Source organism: Jaculus jaculus, chromosome 4 (genome assembly GCF_020740685.1).
Source record: "Jaculus jaculus isolate mJacJac1 chromosome 4, mJacJac1.mat.Y.cur, whole genome shotgun sequence".
NCBI classification, from domain to species: domain Eukaryota; kingdom Metazoa; phylum Chordata; class Mammalia; order Rodentia; family Dipodidae; genus Jaculus; species Jaculus jaculus.
This window is the reverse complement of record NC_059105.1, coordinates 112,811,308-112,828,992: the sequence shown is the minus strand read 5'-3', so window position 1 is coordinate 112,828,992 and position 17,685 is coordinate 112,811,308. Positions and strand designations below refer to the sequence as shown.

The following is a 17,685-nucleotide window of genomic DNA, read 5'->3' as shown; positions in this document are numbered from 1 at the left end:
AAGCCAACTTGGTCGGGGTGAATAATCTTTCTGATATGTTCTTGTATTCTGTTTGCCAATATTTTGTTCAGAATTTTTGCATCTATGTTCATGAGGAGATTGGTCTGTAATTCCCTCCCTCCCTCCCTCCCTCCGTCCCTCCCTCCGTCCCTCCCTCCCTCCCTCCCTCCCTCCCTCCCTCCCTCCCTCCCTCCTTCTTTTGTCTTTGGTTTTGGTATGAGCGTAATGCTGGCTTCATAGAAGTTCAGTAGAATTCCTTCCTTTTCTGTTTTGTGGAAAAGTTTGAGAAGCAGTGGTGTTAGTTCTTCCATGAAGGTCTGGTAAAATTCACCAGTGAATCCATCTGGGCCTGGACTTTTTTCATTTGGGAGACTTTTTATAACTGCTTGGATCTCTGTACATGTTATATGTCTATTTAAATGGTTTACCTCATCTTGATTTAATTTTGGTAGGTCATATGAATCAAGGAAATTATCCATTTTGTTTGTTTTGGTTTTTAATTTATTGGTTTCTGCCCTAATCTTTATTATTGCTTCCCACCTACTGTTTTTGTTTGCTTTGTTCTTCTTTTTCAAAGGCCCTAAGGTAAAGCATTAAATTGTTTACTTGTGAACTCTCTAATTTCTTAATATAGGCACTTAGAGCCATAAATTTCCCTCTTAGGGCTGCCTTCATTGTGTCCCAAAGGTTTTGGTATGCTGTATTATCATCATCATTTGATTCTGTGAATTTATTGATTTCTTCAATGAGCCATTGATCATTCAGTAGTGTAATGTTTAGTCTCTATGAATTTCTGTATGCTCTGTAGCTTTTTTGTTGCTGATTTGCAATTTTATCCCATTGTGGTCAGATAAGAGTACACAGGATTTATTCAGTTTTCCTGTATTTGTTGAGATTTGCTTTGTGTCCTAATATATGGTCTATTTCAGAGAATGTTCCATGTGCTGCTGAGAAAAATAATATATTCTTCAGCATTTGGATGGGATGTTCTGTGGATATCTGTTAGGCCCATTTGTTTCATGACATTGTTTAATCCACATGTGTGTCTTTATTTTTTGCTGGGACGACCTATCAGTTGATAAGAGTGGGGTATTGAAATCACCCACTGCAATTGTGTTTGTTATCTGTGACCTTAAGTCTAATAGTGTTTGTTTGATGAAACTGGGACCCCTCCATGTAATTGCATATATGTATAGGATTATGTCCTCCGTTGTGTTCCATTAATCAGTATAAAATGACCTTCTTTATCTTTCCTCACTAATGTTGGTCTGAAGTCTATCCTGTTAGATATTAGGATAGCAACTCCTGTTTGTTTCCTAGGTCCATTGCTTGAAATACTGTTTTCCACCCTTTCATCCTAAGACAGTGTGTCTTTTATTAAGAGATGAGTTTCCTGGAGGCAACAAATGGCAGGATCCTGACTTTTAATCCAGTCTGCAAGCCTGTGTCTTTTGGATGGTGCATTGAAGCCATTGATATTAAGAGTTATTATCAAAAGGTACACATTTGTTCTCATTCTTCTTATTTTGTAATGTTTCCTGTTTTCCCTTTACTCATTTGTTTTAACTGTTATTTGAGTGTGGTTTATTTTTTTCCTAATTCTTCATGTGTGTGTTTTGCTTTCTCTTCAGTGTAAAAAATTCCTTCAGGTATTTTCTGTAGAGCTGGTTTAGTTGTCATAAATTCCTTTTGTCTGTTTTTATTGTGGAAAGTCCTTAGTTCTCCATCAAGTTGTATAGGTAGTTTTGCATGATAAAGTAGTCTTGGTTGACAGTTGTTATCTTTCAAGACTTGGAAGATATCGTTCCAAGCCCTTCTGGCTTTTAAAGTTTGTGTTGTCTACAGTTATTCTGATGGTCTTGCCTTTGTAGATGACTTGCTTTTCTCTCTAAATGCTTTCAATATATTTTCTTTGGTTTACGTGCTTAGTAGTTTAATTATAGCATGGTGAGGAGAGGTGCTTTCCAGGTTTTGGCTGTTTGGTGTTCTAAAAGCTTCTTGTGTCTGCATTGGCATTTCTTCCCCCATTTGGAGAACATTTTCTTCTATGATTTTGTTGAAAACACCTAAACCTCTGAATTGAAATTCTTCTCCTTCTATTACACCCTGAATTCTTATGTTTGATCTTTTCAAAGTATCCCAGATATCTTGAAATTACAATTCGTACCTTCCTATTAGCTTTGTCTTTCTTTTTGTTGGAATGTATTACGTCTGCCACCTGGTCTTCTACTTTAGATAGTCTGTCTTCTCCTTCATCCATTTTACTCAGACTTTCCACAGTTTTTTTTTTTTTTTTTTTTAAATTTCCCTGACTGTGTTCTTTAGAACTAGGGTTTCCTTTAGAACTTCAGAACTGGTTTTCCTTCAGTATTTCTATTTCCTTACTCATCTCTTGTAATGACCTTATTTCATTAAGCTGGTTTCCTGTGTCTAAGAATAAACTATACTCCTTTGCTTTTCAGAAGAAGTGTGTGTTTTGCTGTGGTTTTACTTAAATTCTTCCCTGGGCTGGTTTGGCGTGCCTCCTATGCCATTATCTTACCTGGAAGTCTCCTATGCTGTTTTTGTTACTATGGCTCTGTAGTATAGCTTAAAAAATCAGGTATGGTAATACCACCAGCCTTATTTTTATTGCTCAAAATTGTTTTGGCTCTTCAAGGTTTTATTGTGCTTCCAAATGAATTTTAGGATTGCTGTTTCAATTTCCATGAAGAGTGTACCATTGGAATTTTGATGGGGATTGCATTAAATGTGAAGGTTGCTTTTGATAAGATTGCTATTTTCACAATATTGATTATTCCAATCTAAGAACATGGGATTTCTTTCCATTTCCTAGTGTCTTCTGTAGTCTCCTCTTGTGTGTTTTAAAGTTTCCATTGCAGAGATCTGTCACTTCCTTGGTTAGATTTATTCCAGTGTACTTTGTGTGTATGTATGTATGTATATATATATATATATATATATATATGTATATGGAGAGAGAGAGGGGGAGGGAGAGGGAGGGAGGAAGGGAGGGAGGGGGGAGAGAGAGAGAGAGGGAGAATTGTGAAGGAGAGTGTTTCTCTGATTTCATCCTCAGCATGCTTATTGTTAGTATATAGGAAGACTACTGATTTCTTTTTGTTTATTTTGTATCCTGCTATGTTTCTAAAGGTGTTTATCAGCGCTAACAGTTGACTGATAGAGTTTTTAGGTTCCTTTAAGTATAGAATCATTTCATCTGCAAATTGTGATAACTTGATCTCTTCCTTTGCAATTTCTATCCCTTTCATGAGTGTCTCTTGCCTTATTGCTATAGCTAAGATTTCCAGTACTATATTAAATAAAAGTGGGGACAGTGGACACTCTTGCCTTGTTTCTGATTTTAGTATTACATTGGGTATAGTTTGTCAGAAATAGCTTTTAGTATGTTGAGATATGTTCCTTCTATTCCCAGTTTCTTTAAAACTTATACCACGAAGGAGTGTTGAATTTTGTTGCCTTTTCTGCATCTGTTCCAGTGATCATGTGATTTCTGTCCTTCAGTCCATCTCTATAGTGTATTATCTTTATTGATTTGCATATGTTGAACCATCTCTGCATCTCTGGGATATAGCCTACTTAGTTGGGCTGAAAGATCTTTTGGATATCTTCCTGTCAGTATTTTGCATCTATGTTCATGAAGGAGATTGGTTTGTGATTTTCTTTTTCTTTTCTTTCTTTTTTCCCCCCTTGGTTCTATGTTTGTCTGTTTTGGGTATCAGGATAATGCTGGCTTCATAGAAGGCGTCTGGTGGTATTCCTTCCTTTTCTGTTTTATGGGGAAGTTTGCAAAGTATTGATGTTCTTCTGCGAAGGTCTGGTAAGATTCACCAGTGAATTCATTTGGGCCAGGATTTTATTGAGTTGGCAGGGCAGATTTTTTACAACCGCTCTTATCTCTGTGCCTGTTATGGGTCTGTTTTAATGATTTATCTCATCTTGATTTAATTTTGATTGGCCATATACATCTAGGAAATTCAGATTTTCAAACATAGTTTAGTATATGTTCTTAATGTATGTCCTTCTGAATTTCATTGGTGTCAGTGTAATGGTGTCTTTTTCATCTCTAATTTTATTAGTTTGTGTCTCCTCTCTTTCTTTTGGTCAGATTTGCTAATGGTTTATCAATCTTGTTTTATCCTTTCAAAGAACCAATTCTCATTGGTTCTTTTTTTTTGGGGGGGGTTACTATTTCTTTACTTTCTGCCCCTAATTTTTATTATTTCTTCCTGCCTACTGAGTTTTGGTTTTCTTTGTTCTTCTTTCCCCAAGGCCTTAAGGTAGAGTATTAATTTGTTTACTTGTGACCTTTCTAATTTTTTAATATAGGCATTTAAGGCTATGAATTTCCCTCTTAGGACTGCTTTCATTGTGTCCCATAGGTTTTGGTATATTGTATTCTCACTGTCATTTGATTCTATGAAGTTTTTTAATTCCTGCTTAATTTCTTCAGTTGACCCCATTCATCATTCAGTGATGTACTGTTTAGTTTCTATGGCTTTGTGTATGTTTTATAGTTTTTCTTTCTGTTGGTTTGTAGTGTAATTTTATTGTGATCAGATAGAGTACAAGGAATTATTTCAATTTTCCTTATTTGTTAGGATTTGCTTTGAGTCTTAATATATGGTCTATTTAAAAGAATGTTGCATGTGTTGCTGAAAAGAATGTGTATTCTGGAGCATTTGGATGGAATGTTCTGTAGATAGTGTTAGGCCCATTTATCATATGACATCATTTAATCCAGATGTCTGTCTTTAATTGATGGGATGACCTGTCAATTGATGAGAATGAGGTATTGAAGTCACACACTACAACTGTGCTTGGTATTTTCTGTGTTCATAAATCTAAAAGTATTTGTTTGATGAATTTTGGAAATTTGCACCCATGTTAAGTGCATATATGTTTAGAAGTGTAATGTCCTCCTGTTATCAATATAAGGTGACCTTTTATATCTTTCCTAACTAATGGTGGTTTGAAGTCTACCCTGTCAGATATTAGGATAGTAACACCTGCTTCTTTTTTTTTAAACTTTTTTTGTTTATTTTTATTTCTTTGAGAGCAACAGAGAGAGAAAGAGGCAGATATATAGAGAGAATGGTCACGCCAGGGCCTCCAGCCTCTGCAAACCGAACTCCAGATGTGTGTGCCCCCTTATGCATGTGGCTAACGTGGGTCCTGAAGAATCGAGCCTTGAACAGGGGTCCTCAGGCTTCATAGGCAAGTGCTTAACCACTAAGCCATCTCTCCAGCCCACACCTGCTTATTTTCTAGGCCCATTTCCTTAAAATACTAGTTTCTATATTGTCAAACTAAGATACTATCTGTGTCTTATGGAGATGTGAGTTTCTTGCAGGCAACAAACAGAAGGATCCTGCCTTTTAATCCACTCTGCAATCCTGTGTCTTTTAGTTGGGGAATTGAGGCCATTGATATTTATTATTGAAAGGTATGAATTTATTCCTGCCATTCTTTTTGTTTTAAAGTGCTGCCTGATTTTTTCTTTTACTCTCTTTGTTAACTGTTATTTGAATATGGTTCATTTCTTCCTGTTTTTTCATGTGTGTATTTTTCTTTCTCTTCAGTATGAAGCATCCCTTCAAATATTTTCTGTAGAGCTGGCTTAGTGGTCATATATTCCTTTAGCCTGTTTTTATTGTGGAATGTTCTTATTTCTTCATCAGTTTGGATAGGTAGCTTTGCTGGATAAATCAATTGTGCTTGACAGTAGCTGTCTTTCAAAAGTTGGAATACATTATTCCAAGGCCTTCTGGATTTTCAAGTTTGTGTTGAGTAATGTGCTGTTATCTTGATGAGCTTACCTTTGTATGTCACTTCATGTTTCTCTCTAACTGCTTCCAATATATTTTCTTTGGTTTGTGTTTAATTATAATACAGTGGCAAGGAGAGGTTCTTTCCAGATTTTGCTTGGTGTTCTAAAGGTTTCCTGTATCTGCAGTGGCATCTCTTTGGGTCTCCTTCTATTGTACCCTGAATTCTTAGGTTTGATGTCTTTATAGTGTACCAAATGTCTTGAAATTCCCATTGATACCTTCATACTAGTTTGTGGTTTTCTGTGTTGGACTGTACTAAATCTTCCACCATGTCTTTTATTTTAGATTTTCTGTCTTCTTCTTGATCCATTCTACTGGTGAAACTTTGCATAGAGTTTTCTATTTGACTTATTCTGTTTTGCATTTCTAGTATTTCTGATTGGTATTTCTTCCTTATTTCTATTTCCTTACTCATGTTTTGCATTGTAGTCCTTATTTCAGTAAGTTGGTTTCCTGTGTTTCCTTGGGATTCCTTCAGGAGTTTGTTTTTTTTCTTTGATTTTCTTGCTTTCTTCTCTGATTTCTGTAAACACAGATATGTATTCTTTTGAGTTCTTTGCCAGGCACTTCATCTAATTTAGTCTCATTGGAGGTCATTTATAATTTTTGGTGGAAATATATTGCCTTGTTATTTTTGTGTTTCTTGTATTATAATGTAGAGATTTTTGCATCTTGAGTTAATTTGATGCTTGGGTTTTGTAATTATCTGCTATATTCTTGATTGTATAAATCTGATATTATATATCTTCAGGGTAGAAACCTAAGGTGCCAGATGTGGCTCTTATCTTAATCCTAGAGTAATAGTAGAAGTGACCCTCAATGTGGAATTTGCCCTCTATGCAAGTTTTCTAGTAGGCTGGGTGGAGCAAAATACAATCAAGTTCTTTTTTGAGAAATATTTATTTTTGTTTATTTATTTGAGAGCAGCAGAGAGAGAAAGAGGGAGAGAAAGAGAGAGAGAATGGGCATGCCAGGGCCTCCAGCCACTGCAAACGAACTCCAGATGCGTGCGCCTCCTTGTGCATCTGGCAAACATGGGTCCTGGGGAATCGAGCCTTCACTGGGGTCCTTCAGCTTCACAGGCAAGTACTTACCCTCTAGGCCATCTCTCCAGCCCCAAAATGCAATTAAATTCCATAATTCAACTGAGTACTATACACAATCAAAACCAGCTTGAGGAGTATTTATATAAGAGTGGGGTTTAAAACAGATAATCTAAAAAAAAAACAAAACAACAAACAAACAACCCACAGTCCCTAAAGGATTTGTGCCGATCCACACCCTTAATCCTATCAACAGGGAGTCTGAGATTTATGGTTTGTCATGGGTTCCAGGTTAGCCTAGGATATAATAAGACCCTTCCCCCAGGTCTGACAGAAGAAAAAGGTACTATAAATCAGGAAATACCCAAAGCAACACAAGTCAACCCCCAAATTTTATTTAAGAATGGCAAAGCCAGCCACAAGTACATTAGTCAGATATAACACATAACCTGCCCTGACATGGGTGGTACAGTTAGCAATTTCAGAGCAGGCCTATATTCCTGGCTTTGCGGCAGATATTTACCCAGAATAAGTAGGGCCTATTCCCTTCTGGGATGGCTTTGGTCTAACCAGCTGAGTGCCTGCTTGGGTCCCTCTTTACTGCTGTGTGGACTCTGCTAGGCTTGTTGTGTTAGTTGATCTTTTTTTTGGTGTTGGCTAAGTGACCAAGATCCCTTGGAGTTCTCCAAGTTGGGGGTGGGGAGCTCTGGAGAGTACCTGAAGTTCCCAGGCTGCTCAGCTGGTCTCTGTTTTCTTCTCCTTCAGGTTTCTTGACTTTGTGGGGCTGGTGTGAGTGGCGACTCCCTTCACTATGGATCTGCAGGATCCAATTCTGGCTGCTTGTGTTGTTGCTAGAAGCTCTAGCTCTTTCCTGTTGCAGTTGATAATTGCTTACACACCTTCACTTCTTGGTAGAAGAGTGTATTGTGCTGTTTTTCTGCTTATTTCCCCTTGTCCCAGCCTGTTTTGGTGTGACTACTATCTTGCCATCTTCACCGGAAGTCCACTGTTCTTTTTGATGCACTTTCACCAGCAGTCATTATAAGCAGCTTCCTTTTCTTCATAACTGACCCATTGTTCAAACAAATCTGCCCTTCCCTCCTCTGGAGGAATTACTCATAAACTCTCCTGGCAGGATTGTTTTTCTTTTGCTGCTTTCATTATGTGTCCATACAAACTGTATTCACTTCTCTGATGCTGGGACTTAGCTTGCTGCCTCCCTGTTCCCCCAACTTCTCATGTGTTCTTAAACTATTACTCAAGACCTTTTTGGCCTAAGAATTCTTTACATAACTTCAAGTAGACAGGTATATAGAGTAGGGATGCAAATGAAATATTTACTGATTAAAAACATCATAAATTTATTTTAGAACAATTCTTTGTCATACATATTATTATGCTATTTATTAAAGATGAAAGTGGCTTTTTTTTTTTTTTAAAGTTTTTGGACAGTACTTTCCTTGTATAGCCCTGGCTTTCCTGGAACTTGCTGTATAGACCAAGCTGGTCGCAGACTTGCAGCTGTCCTGCTTCTGTCTCCTGAGTGTTAGGACTATAGTTGTGAATCACTACTCCCCCTCCTCCTTGGACTTACCATACGTTTGATTTTTGTGTGCTCAGAAACTTTTTTACTGCTAACCATTTTTTTTATGACTCCTACATTCAGTTATGTCCCCACATATGGTATTAGCTGTGTTCAGCCTGGAGAGGTGGTTTAGCAGTTAAATGCACTTCCATCCTTCCAGTGCAAAATGAGGGCCTTACAGTGCCAACTTCAAATCTCCAGATCCCATGTCCCATGCTGGACATGGCTATGTGTTACTGTAATGCCAGCCCTGCAAAGGGAAGCAGTGACCAGGGAATCACCAAAGGATCACACACATGGCAAAAAAGAAGCAGTTGCTGCTGCTGTGTCCTAGAACACAGTTCTAAATGACAGAACACATGTGTAGAGCCCAGGTGACTGGGCCCTTGGTGCTGCCTAATATAATATTCCCTGAGGCTGAATCTATCTACATGGCAAGAACTGGGATAGTTGGTGCTCATAATGATTTTTCTGAGCCACTAAGAAAAGCATATTTTTTTAAAAAATTTATTTATTTATTTATTTATTTATTTATTTATTTATTTATTTATTTATTTATTTAAGAGCGACAGACACAGAGAGAAAGACAGATAGAGGCAGAGAGAGAGAATGGGCGCGCCAGGGCTTCCAGCCTCTGCAAACAAACTCCAGACGCGTGCGCCCCCTTGTGCATCTGGTTAACGTGGGACCTGGGGAACCGAGCCTCGAACCGGGGTCCTTAGGCTTCACAGGCAAGCACTTAACCGCTAAGCCATCTCTCCAGCCCAAGAAAAGCATCTTTAATGTTCTTAAGGATTCAAGATTTAGACTTACATGACTATGATACCATATAAGGTAGCCTGATCATGTTGCTTATTTTGTTAGCATCAGCCTACGCATTCTCTACAGTGGAAGCATAATTTTCTTTAAAGGGATTGTTGTATTAGATAGCTTCTACCTAATGTTGAGGGTTTTAAACACTCAAGGGAAGAGATGTGCTTTCTTATTAAATCATAAGTCCTGAGGTGTAACCCATGTTCTGTGCTTTCTTTGTCTACCTGCTCCTCCACAGCACTGAACATGGAAGGGATGAAGAAGCAGACAAGCAAATGTTGGTTGTAATAAGCTCACCTCGTATTTGTTATGGACACTAGAGCCCAGTGACGAGAACAAACACATGTATCAGTAGGCTTATTGCTTTGTTCTTGCTCTGTTGTGGATGGATGTCTAGAACATCACTCTTTCCTTAAGGTGTCTACTAAGTTAATGATATGCTTCCTTATCTTAGATGGCTCATGGATACTGTCTGCCCAGTGCCCCCTATTAATTTGGGGGTTTTCATAGACAGTTCTTGGAAAAGTTCACCCATGAGTGAGGCTTGTGGTTTTGAGGTTTAGAGTGCCAAACTAGTGCAGCTGGTCTTTGCCGTTGGGGTAGGTGGAAAGAGTGGCCATCGGGTTGCGTGGTGCTTACTCGTGCCATTTACCACACAGTTACAGAGGTTCCGTATTGCCTGTAAAAATAAACAAATTCAGAAAGTGGACTAAGTTGGAATTTTCAAGCTGAACTATAATTAGTGCATGAGACAGTCTGAGAGGAACTAAGCCATTTTTGACTTAGCTGCCATTTATATGTTGGTCTAGCTCTTTGGGTTTACTTTCTCACATGTTGTGAATTCCTATAATTTCAGAACATAAATTATGTGTTTTTATCGAACATATAACTGACATTTGTTGGAATTAACTGGTTAGGAATCTGTATCTCACATACCAGCACCCTCATTTAAGGATATAAATTGCATATTTATTACAAAATAACACTGCATGTACAGGCTAAGAGAACTTGTCCTTTTTTGTGCATTCTTGAAGAAGTAATGAGAAATCACCAGACACTTGTTATAAAAGCCATGGATTTCTGCTTCTCCTTTACATGGTTCACATGTTGGATCTGGGGTAGAAATCTATATATTATGGTGAAAGAGTGATTATTAAGAAAATTACTGAATATGACTTATTTACTAGAAAAGCTTAACCCTGCTCAGTAAACCTAAGTCTGAAATACTAATACTTCTAAACAAACCAACCCTCACTAAGATGTCTAGAAACAGTTTTCTGACATAAGTGCGGCGAACCCCCTGACCAGCAGGAGAAGAACGACCAGCAAACGAAGATCCTTCTTGATCACACTTTATTGGAGAGCCTCTTGGTTAACAGGAAAGCTGATGGCAAGGGGCGAGGGGCGCAGGAGTGTAGCTGCTTTTATAGGGCAGAATACAGAATACTATGGGGCGCCTGCTGATTGGCTGCCATAGGCTCACCCGCCCACAGGAGCCACGGGATAGGCTCAGGATAAGGTGCTGCCTAAATAAGGAATTGTTTACCTCAAGACTGGCAGGAAGCCAGCGCCATTTTGTAATGGTGTCTGCATTAGCTCCCTACAGTTCCCCCTTTTTTATTAACTTATGGCATAGCTCAGAAAAATAGCCACCTTCCCGATCAGGTCCGCACCTCATGATGTGTTGACCGATCAAGGGAAGAAGTTCAACTTCCCCTTCCTCAGTGCAATGGGACAGATCCCCTGAGAGTGCAAAGGCGGCGGTCAAACGAAAGCTACCAGATCCCTGCCCATCCTCGTGCAATGGGTACTCTGAGACCCTGAGGGTGCAAGGGCCAGGGGAGCTATTTGCCTTTTAAAGCTGACAGCCAAATTTGGGAGGAGGAACCACTTTCCAAGGCAGCGAGCGCTTGAGAAATGACCATCTTGTCTCTCTTGGTCTGGGTTCGCAGGCGGCAAATCAACCAGAGGCAAAGTACGCATCCTCCCAGGCAGCACACTAGGAACATTCCCACTCCTACCCCTTCCTTAAAATGACAGATAGCAGGAAGCATTGGTGTAATTACTAAAAGAGAAGTTACTAAGAACGAACAGAAACGGTGGATGAACACACACCGGTGCAGGGGCAAAGGAAGTATTCCTCCCACAGCCATGTCCAATGTCATTAACACCCCCAGATGTATTGAGGCGCTTCCAAGACGCCCCTTCATCTTGTGTCTCTTTCTCTTCCACTTGATTCTCTGTATGGAGGGTCCCGGACACATTATTGCAAGCTACAAGTCCTCCTTGTAACAGTACAAAGGGTGTAAAGTCCGTGCAGCTGCCATTTTTCCCACACAAAATCCACTTTGAAAATGGAGTTGTAAAGAAGCGAGGGAAGACCGTGGCAGAATGGAGCACCGAGCACCGGCATAGGTTTGGGAAAGGTTGACAGAATACCCCAACGTGGCTCTCCTTCAATGGATTCCAGGCACAGGAGGAAGATTATCCACAAGACCTTCATCATCTCTGCCCTGATGGACATCACTGTCTCCTGGACCCTCCTCCGGAGATCGCTTGACTGTCCTCACCAGCCGGGCTGGAACCCAAAGAGGGGAATCCTGTTCCTGTGGAAAAACACAAACAGCTCCCCTGGATCTTATTACAACAAGATCCGGTCCTTTCCATTTATTATCTAAGACATCCTTCCACATCACCATCTCACTGGATGATTGAATCACATGTTGACTGTGCCTGTCAGCTGCAGATTTATTATTATTATCCAAGATTAAAAAATTAAGGGTAAAAAGGGCTAAAGACACTCTTTCCTTGGGCGTTGCATTTTCCGCTATACCCCCTTTTTGTTTAAATAAAAGAGCTTTTAGACTTTTATTGGCTCTTTCTACTATACCTTGACCTTGTGGGTTGTAAGGAAGGCCAGTGGTATGAGCAACCTGCATTTGGGCACAGAAGGCTCGAAAGCCACCAGATGAGTACGCTGGGCCATTATCAGTTTTTAGGCGGTGTGGCTTTCCCCAAGCAGCCCAGGCCTCTAGGCAGTGAGTTTTGACATGAGAGACCTTCTCACCTGCCAGTGGTGAGGCAAAAATAATACCTGAGCACGTGTCCACTGAGACATGTAGGTATTTTACTTTCCCAAACTCTGGAAGATGTGTTACATCCATTTGCCAAAGGTCTCCAGGACGTAGGCCCCGGGGGTTAACGCCCACATGTGGGGAGGGCAGAAAGGTGACACAAGACTGACAAGATTTTACAATGTCTCGTGCTTCATTTCTAGAAATAGAAAATTTCTTTCTCAAGGTGTTTGCAGGAGCATGATATAGTCTATGGAATTCAGTAGCTGAAGCTTTTGTATCTTCCAGAGAAATCATGGCGAGCCTAGTGGCTTGGTCCACGAGGTCATTAGCCTGTGATAAGGGGCCAGGCAGCAACGAATGTGCCCGAATATGAGTTACATAAAAAGGGCAAGTTTGCTGCAAAATTAAAGACTGAAGTTGTAAAAGAATATTAGACACTAGACTAGCAGAGCGAACCGAAGCGGCAATCTCTAGGCCAGCAATCGCATTAGCTACATATAGGAAATCTGTGAACAAGTTAAAAGAAGTAGAGAATGTCCGAAAGACCTCCAAAACAATTAGGCATTCAACAATTTGAGGGGAATCAGGTCTAAACATTCTTACAGTAGGCTCCGGGCCCTGTACCAAGTAGGCCCCACGACCAGACTTTGAACCATCAGTAAAGATGGCAGGGGCTGATGTAATAGGCTCTTGAGCAGTGATTTTAGGAAAATAAACCAAATTATTTTCAACAAAAGACAAAATAGGGCTCTTTGGATAATGATTATCTATGACATTTGGGAAAGCACACATGAGAATGCTCCAATCATCCACAGTGCCAGACAAAACTTCTACCTGTTCCTTAGTATAGGGGATGATGAGTTTGTCAGGCAGCTTTGCAAAGTGTAATAAACAATACTTAAGCCCCAAAAAAGCCTGTCGAGCTACCAGTTGTGGAAAGTACTGAAGAGTGCGGGCTCCCAAGGAGTTTCCATGAAGCCACAACAGGAGCCCCTCCTGCCAGATCACTCCTGTAGGGACATCCTTAGTTTTTAAAATACATAGAAAGAGCAGTTTTGAAGGATCAAACCGATCAAGGTGTGCTTTATTAAGTGCCTCTTCGATCTTATTAAGCGCCTCGCGGGCTGATTGTGTAAGCATGCGAGGAGACGAAACATCAGGGTTGCCTTCAAGGATGGAGAAGAGCGGCAACAGCTCTGATCGAGGCACATGAAGGAATCCTCGTAACCAATTAATATCTCCCAGTAGTCTTTGAAAATCATTGAGAGTATGTAAATGGGAGGTGCGAATGCACATCTTTTGTGGCCTCACAGAACAAGGGCTAATGACAGACCCCAGAAAAGTAACAGTATCTGTCTGTTGAATCTTTTCAGGGGCAATGGTCAAGCCGTAATTCTCTAAGGCCTGAATAACTCTTTGAAAAGAGGAATGTAGGGTAGCCAATATGGGGGCTGTTAACAAAATGTCATCCATATAATGAATCATGCGAAGAGAAGGGAACTCCTGGCGGACAGAGGCCAATGCAGCATCTACAAAGAGCTGACAGATAGTAGGGCTGTTAGCCATTCCTTGCGGTAGCACACGCCACTGAAAACTTGCGTCCGGTCTCTCATGATTGACTGAAGGAAGTGTAAAAGCGAAACGTTCCCTATCTTGGGGACAAAGCGGTATAGAGAAAAAACAGTCCTTAACATCTAGAACTATGATAGGCCATCCATTGGGCAGAGCAGAAAGGGCTGGGAGGCCTCTTTGAACAGGCCCCAGAATCTGCATTTGGGCATTAACCGCTCTCAAATCATGGAGCAATCTCCATTTGCCTGATTGTTTTTTAATCACAAATATTGGGGTGTTCCAGGGGGACACAGAAGGCTCTAGATGGCCAAGATTCAACTGTTCTTGGACTAAGACTCTTGCTGCTTCCAGTTTTTCCTGTGATAGGGGCCATTGAGGAACCCATATGGCTTTGTTAGTTAACCAAGGAATGGGCACCTGGACTCTCTCGGAAGCAGCGTTTTCAACAGCCCCTAGGAAAAACCCAATCCAGAGCGGCCCAACTTTTCTTTTGGGATGATTGGGTCTGGACGTCCCTGGAGGAATTTTCCCAGTCCCTGTTCTGGGACAAAGCCTTGTATTTTCATCATATTTTTACTAGCCTCCGAATAGTCATTAGTCAGACGGAGGAGCAACTGGGACTGAATGTCCCGACCCCACAAATTGATTGGTACTGCCAATACAAAAGGCTGTATTTTTCCCTTCTGTCCCTCATCGGTGTACCAGGTTAGTTCTTTTGCGCTCATCTGGGGTGTTTCTGCATATCCCAGTCCTTGAAGGGTCTGAGAAGATTTCTGCAGGGGCCAAGACTTGGGCCAAGAATTCATTTGAATTATACTTCTATCTGCACCTGTATCAACCAGGCCTGAAAATGTCTTTCCCTCTATGGTCAACTGTAAAAGTGGTCTCTGATCTAATTCTAGCGATAAACAAGCCAAGTCTATCCCAGTAGACCCAAGACATCCATCTCCCCTCTCTCTCTGCTGGGCTGGGAATGAGGAATGAGTAGAAGGCAAAATCAACAATTGAGCAATACGATCTCCTGGTGCAATAGACACAGCCCCATAAGGGGAATGACAGAGAATCTTTATTGTGCCCATATAATCAGGATCAATGACTCCAGGGAAAACAAGCAATCCTTTTAAAGTTGATGATGAACGTCCTAAGAGGAGGCCCATGGTATCCTTTTGTAAAGGTCCGCGGACATCAGTCTCTATGGCTAGTATGCCCATCTCAGGGGTCAGGACCAGTCCGGAGGCGGCACAGAGGTCCAACCCTGCGGAGCCTGATGTGGCTCTTCTGAGTGGGAGGACGGCGGCGGGCCCAATGTTGGGACTGGCGCCTGGAGTGCCCCATAAATTTGTGGGCCCTGGGGACGGGGGCCCCCTCATTCCATTTTTTTGACTCCTGAACACGTTGAAGGGGAGGTATAGGTAGACCATTAATATCTTTCACTGACCTACACTCATTAGCCCAATGATTACCCTTCTTACATCTTGGGCAAGTACCAGGTGGTCGCTGCTTTGGTCCCTCCCTGACTAGGGGGGCAGATTCCCCGGCCTGAGGGCATTGACGCTTAAAATGCCCAAGCTGTCCACATTTAAAACATCCTTTTGAATTTTGAGTCTGTTGAGACTTTGTGGCAGCAAGAACTGCTGCGGCCAGGCCTGCATTAGACAGTGGCCCGCCAATTTCGCGACATGCTTTGATACAGACCTCAATTCCCTTTTTTCTGACTGGGTTTATAGCTCTCTGACATTCCTTTGTGCTTTGCTCATATATCAATTGGAGCACAAAGGGCATGGTATGATCTTCAGTACCTATAGTTTTCTCAGCAGCCTCCATCAATCTGGCAGCGAAATCTGCAAAAGGTTCTGTTGAGCCTTGTATAATTTTTGTCAGGTTGCCAGCTACTTCCCCCTTATTGGGGACATCTCTCCATGCTCGATAGTGAATGTCATTAACCTGTTGATATACCTCTATGGGAAAATTTACTTGGTCAGCCATGTGAGGGCCAAGCCCCAGGAGCATGTCAGCTGTCCATCCCGGATGGCCATTCTGGATATTTTGTCTAGCCTGTGTCTGAGCATTATCTGTAACCAAAGATTTCCACTCAAGGAACTGGCCTTTTGAAAGACAAGCCTTTGCCAACTCTGTCCAATCTGTAGGAGTCAAAGGAGCTGTAATGATTCTGCACAATAGCGCAACGGAATAATCTGCACCTGGTCCAAAATCCTTGACAGCCTGAACCAAATCCTTTAGTAGTTTATAGGGAACTGGTTCATGTCTCCTTTGTTGAGTTACTGGGTCCTCAAAAATGGGAAAAGCGGAGGCCAGCTGCGACCAGGTTTTTGTTTTAATGAAGCGGCATGTGTCCCCAGGGGAGTTATAGGGTGGGAGTGCGGAAGGCTCTATCGACTGTAAAGGACCACACCCTTGGCCTTGAGGCCCCTTTGTTAGCAGAGGGCGTCTAGGCGGGGACCTATATTGTTCCCTTTTATAACAGGCGGTGGCCTCCTTTTGTCTTTCCTCTTCCCCTTTAAATAATTTTTTTTCTTCCTCCTCTGCAGAATCGGAGCTAGCCTCCTCATCTGTGTCAAGTACATTTAAATGTGCAAGCTCCTCAATGGGAGGATAGAGCCTGTCAAAGGCTCCTTTTTCCCCCTGGGGGGGGGGCAATTATAGATTTCACCTGTTTCTCTGAGCTCATCTTGTAAACCTTTTTCTTAGTTTAATCCCTTCTTTTTTATTTTTTTTTCTTTTTCTAGGCCTAGTTTTTGACTCCCCATTTGAATCTGACTCAGAAGGGCTATCCTGATGCCTTGCGAGAACTTCCCGTCCCCTTCTAATAAGTTCCATGTGGTTTTCTTTACTTAAGCAAGAGTGAATCAGCCGCCAAAACGGCAGTGTACCCTTACCAATTCTGTCCTCTTGTTTTGCTGCCTCCAATTCTCTACCTAATTTCTCCCAAGTAGGGAGAGAAAGGTCCCCTCGAGACCACAAACCAGGGCGCGATCGTATCTAGGTCTTTAACAATCTTTTTAATTGTTGCAGAGGAGACCCTAATGTCCCTCTGCTTAAGCAGTTCCTTTATCGGCTGGACAAAGTCAACAGTCACAAAACTCGCACCCTGAGAATTGCCCATGTTGCGCTCACAGCAAACGACAAGGACAATAAACCACACAGGAATGAAAATAAGAGGGATCAGGTAGGGATCTAAGTGAAAAAACATTATGACTGGGGATGACTTACCGACGTCTTCCTCTCCATGTGTCAAGTTCTGGATCCTCTTTGGCCCCTCGCCCGGTGACCACAAAGCACCCGGCGTCCCGGGTTTCGGCACCACTTTGCGGCGAGCCCCCTGACCATCAGGAGAAGAACGACCAGCAAACGAAGATCCTTCTTGATCACACTTTATTGGAGAGCCTCTTGGTTAACAGGAAAGCTGATGGCGAGGGGTGAGGGGCGCAGGAGTGTAGCTGCTTTTATAGGGCAGAATACTATGGGGCGCCTGCTGATTGGCTGCCATAGGCTCACCCGCCCACAGGAGCCACGGGATAGGCTCAGGATAAGGTGCTGCCTAAATAAGGAATTGTTTACCTCAAGACTGGCAGGAAGCCAGCGCCATTTTGTAATGGCGTCTGCATTAGCTCCCTACACATAAGCATATACATTGCCATAATGGAATCTCTTACTCCAACCTCATGAGGGAACTGGTATCTTTTTAGTTAGGTGCAGTGTGTGACAAGCTCCTTGTCATTACC

At 41.6% G+C, this 17,685-nt stretch overlaps 1 protein-coding gene across 50 annotated transcripts in view; it reads left to right on the top strand.

Annotated features, from left to right (window-relative positions):
• The window catches only part of Map4k4 (mitogen-activated protein kinase kinase kinase kinase 4), a 223,178-nt gene that overhangs the window by 89,476 nt on the left and 116,017 nt on the right, over positions 1-17,685 (top strand). The gene's annotated exons all lie outside the window — the stretch shown is intronic.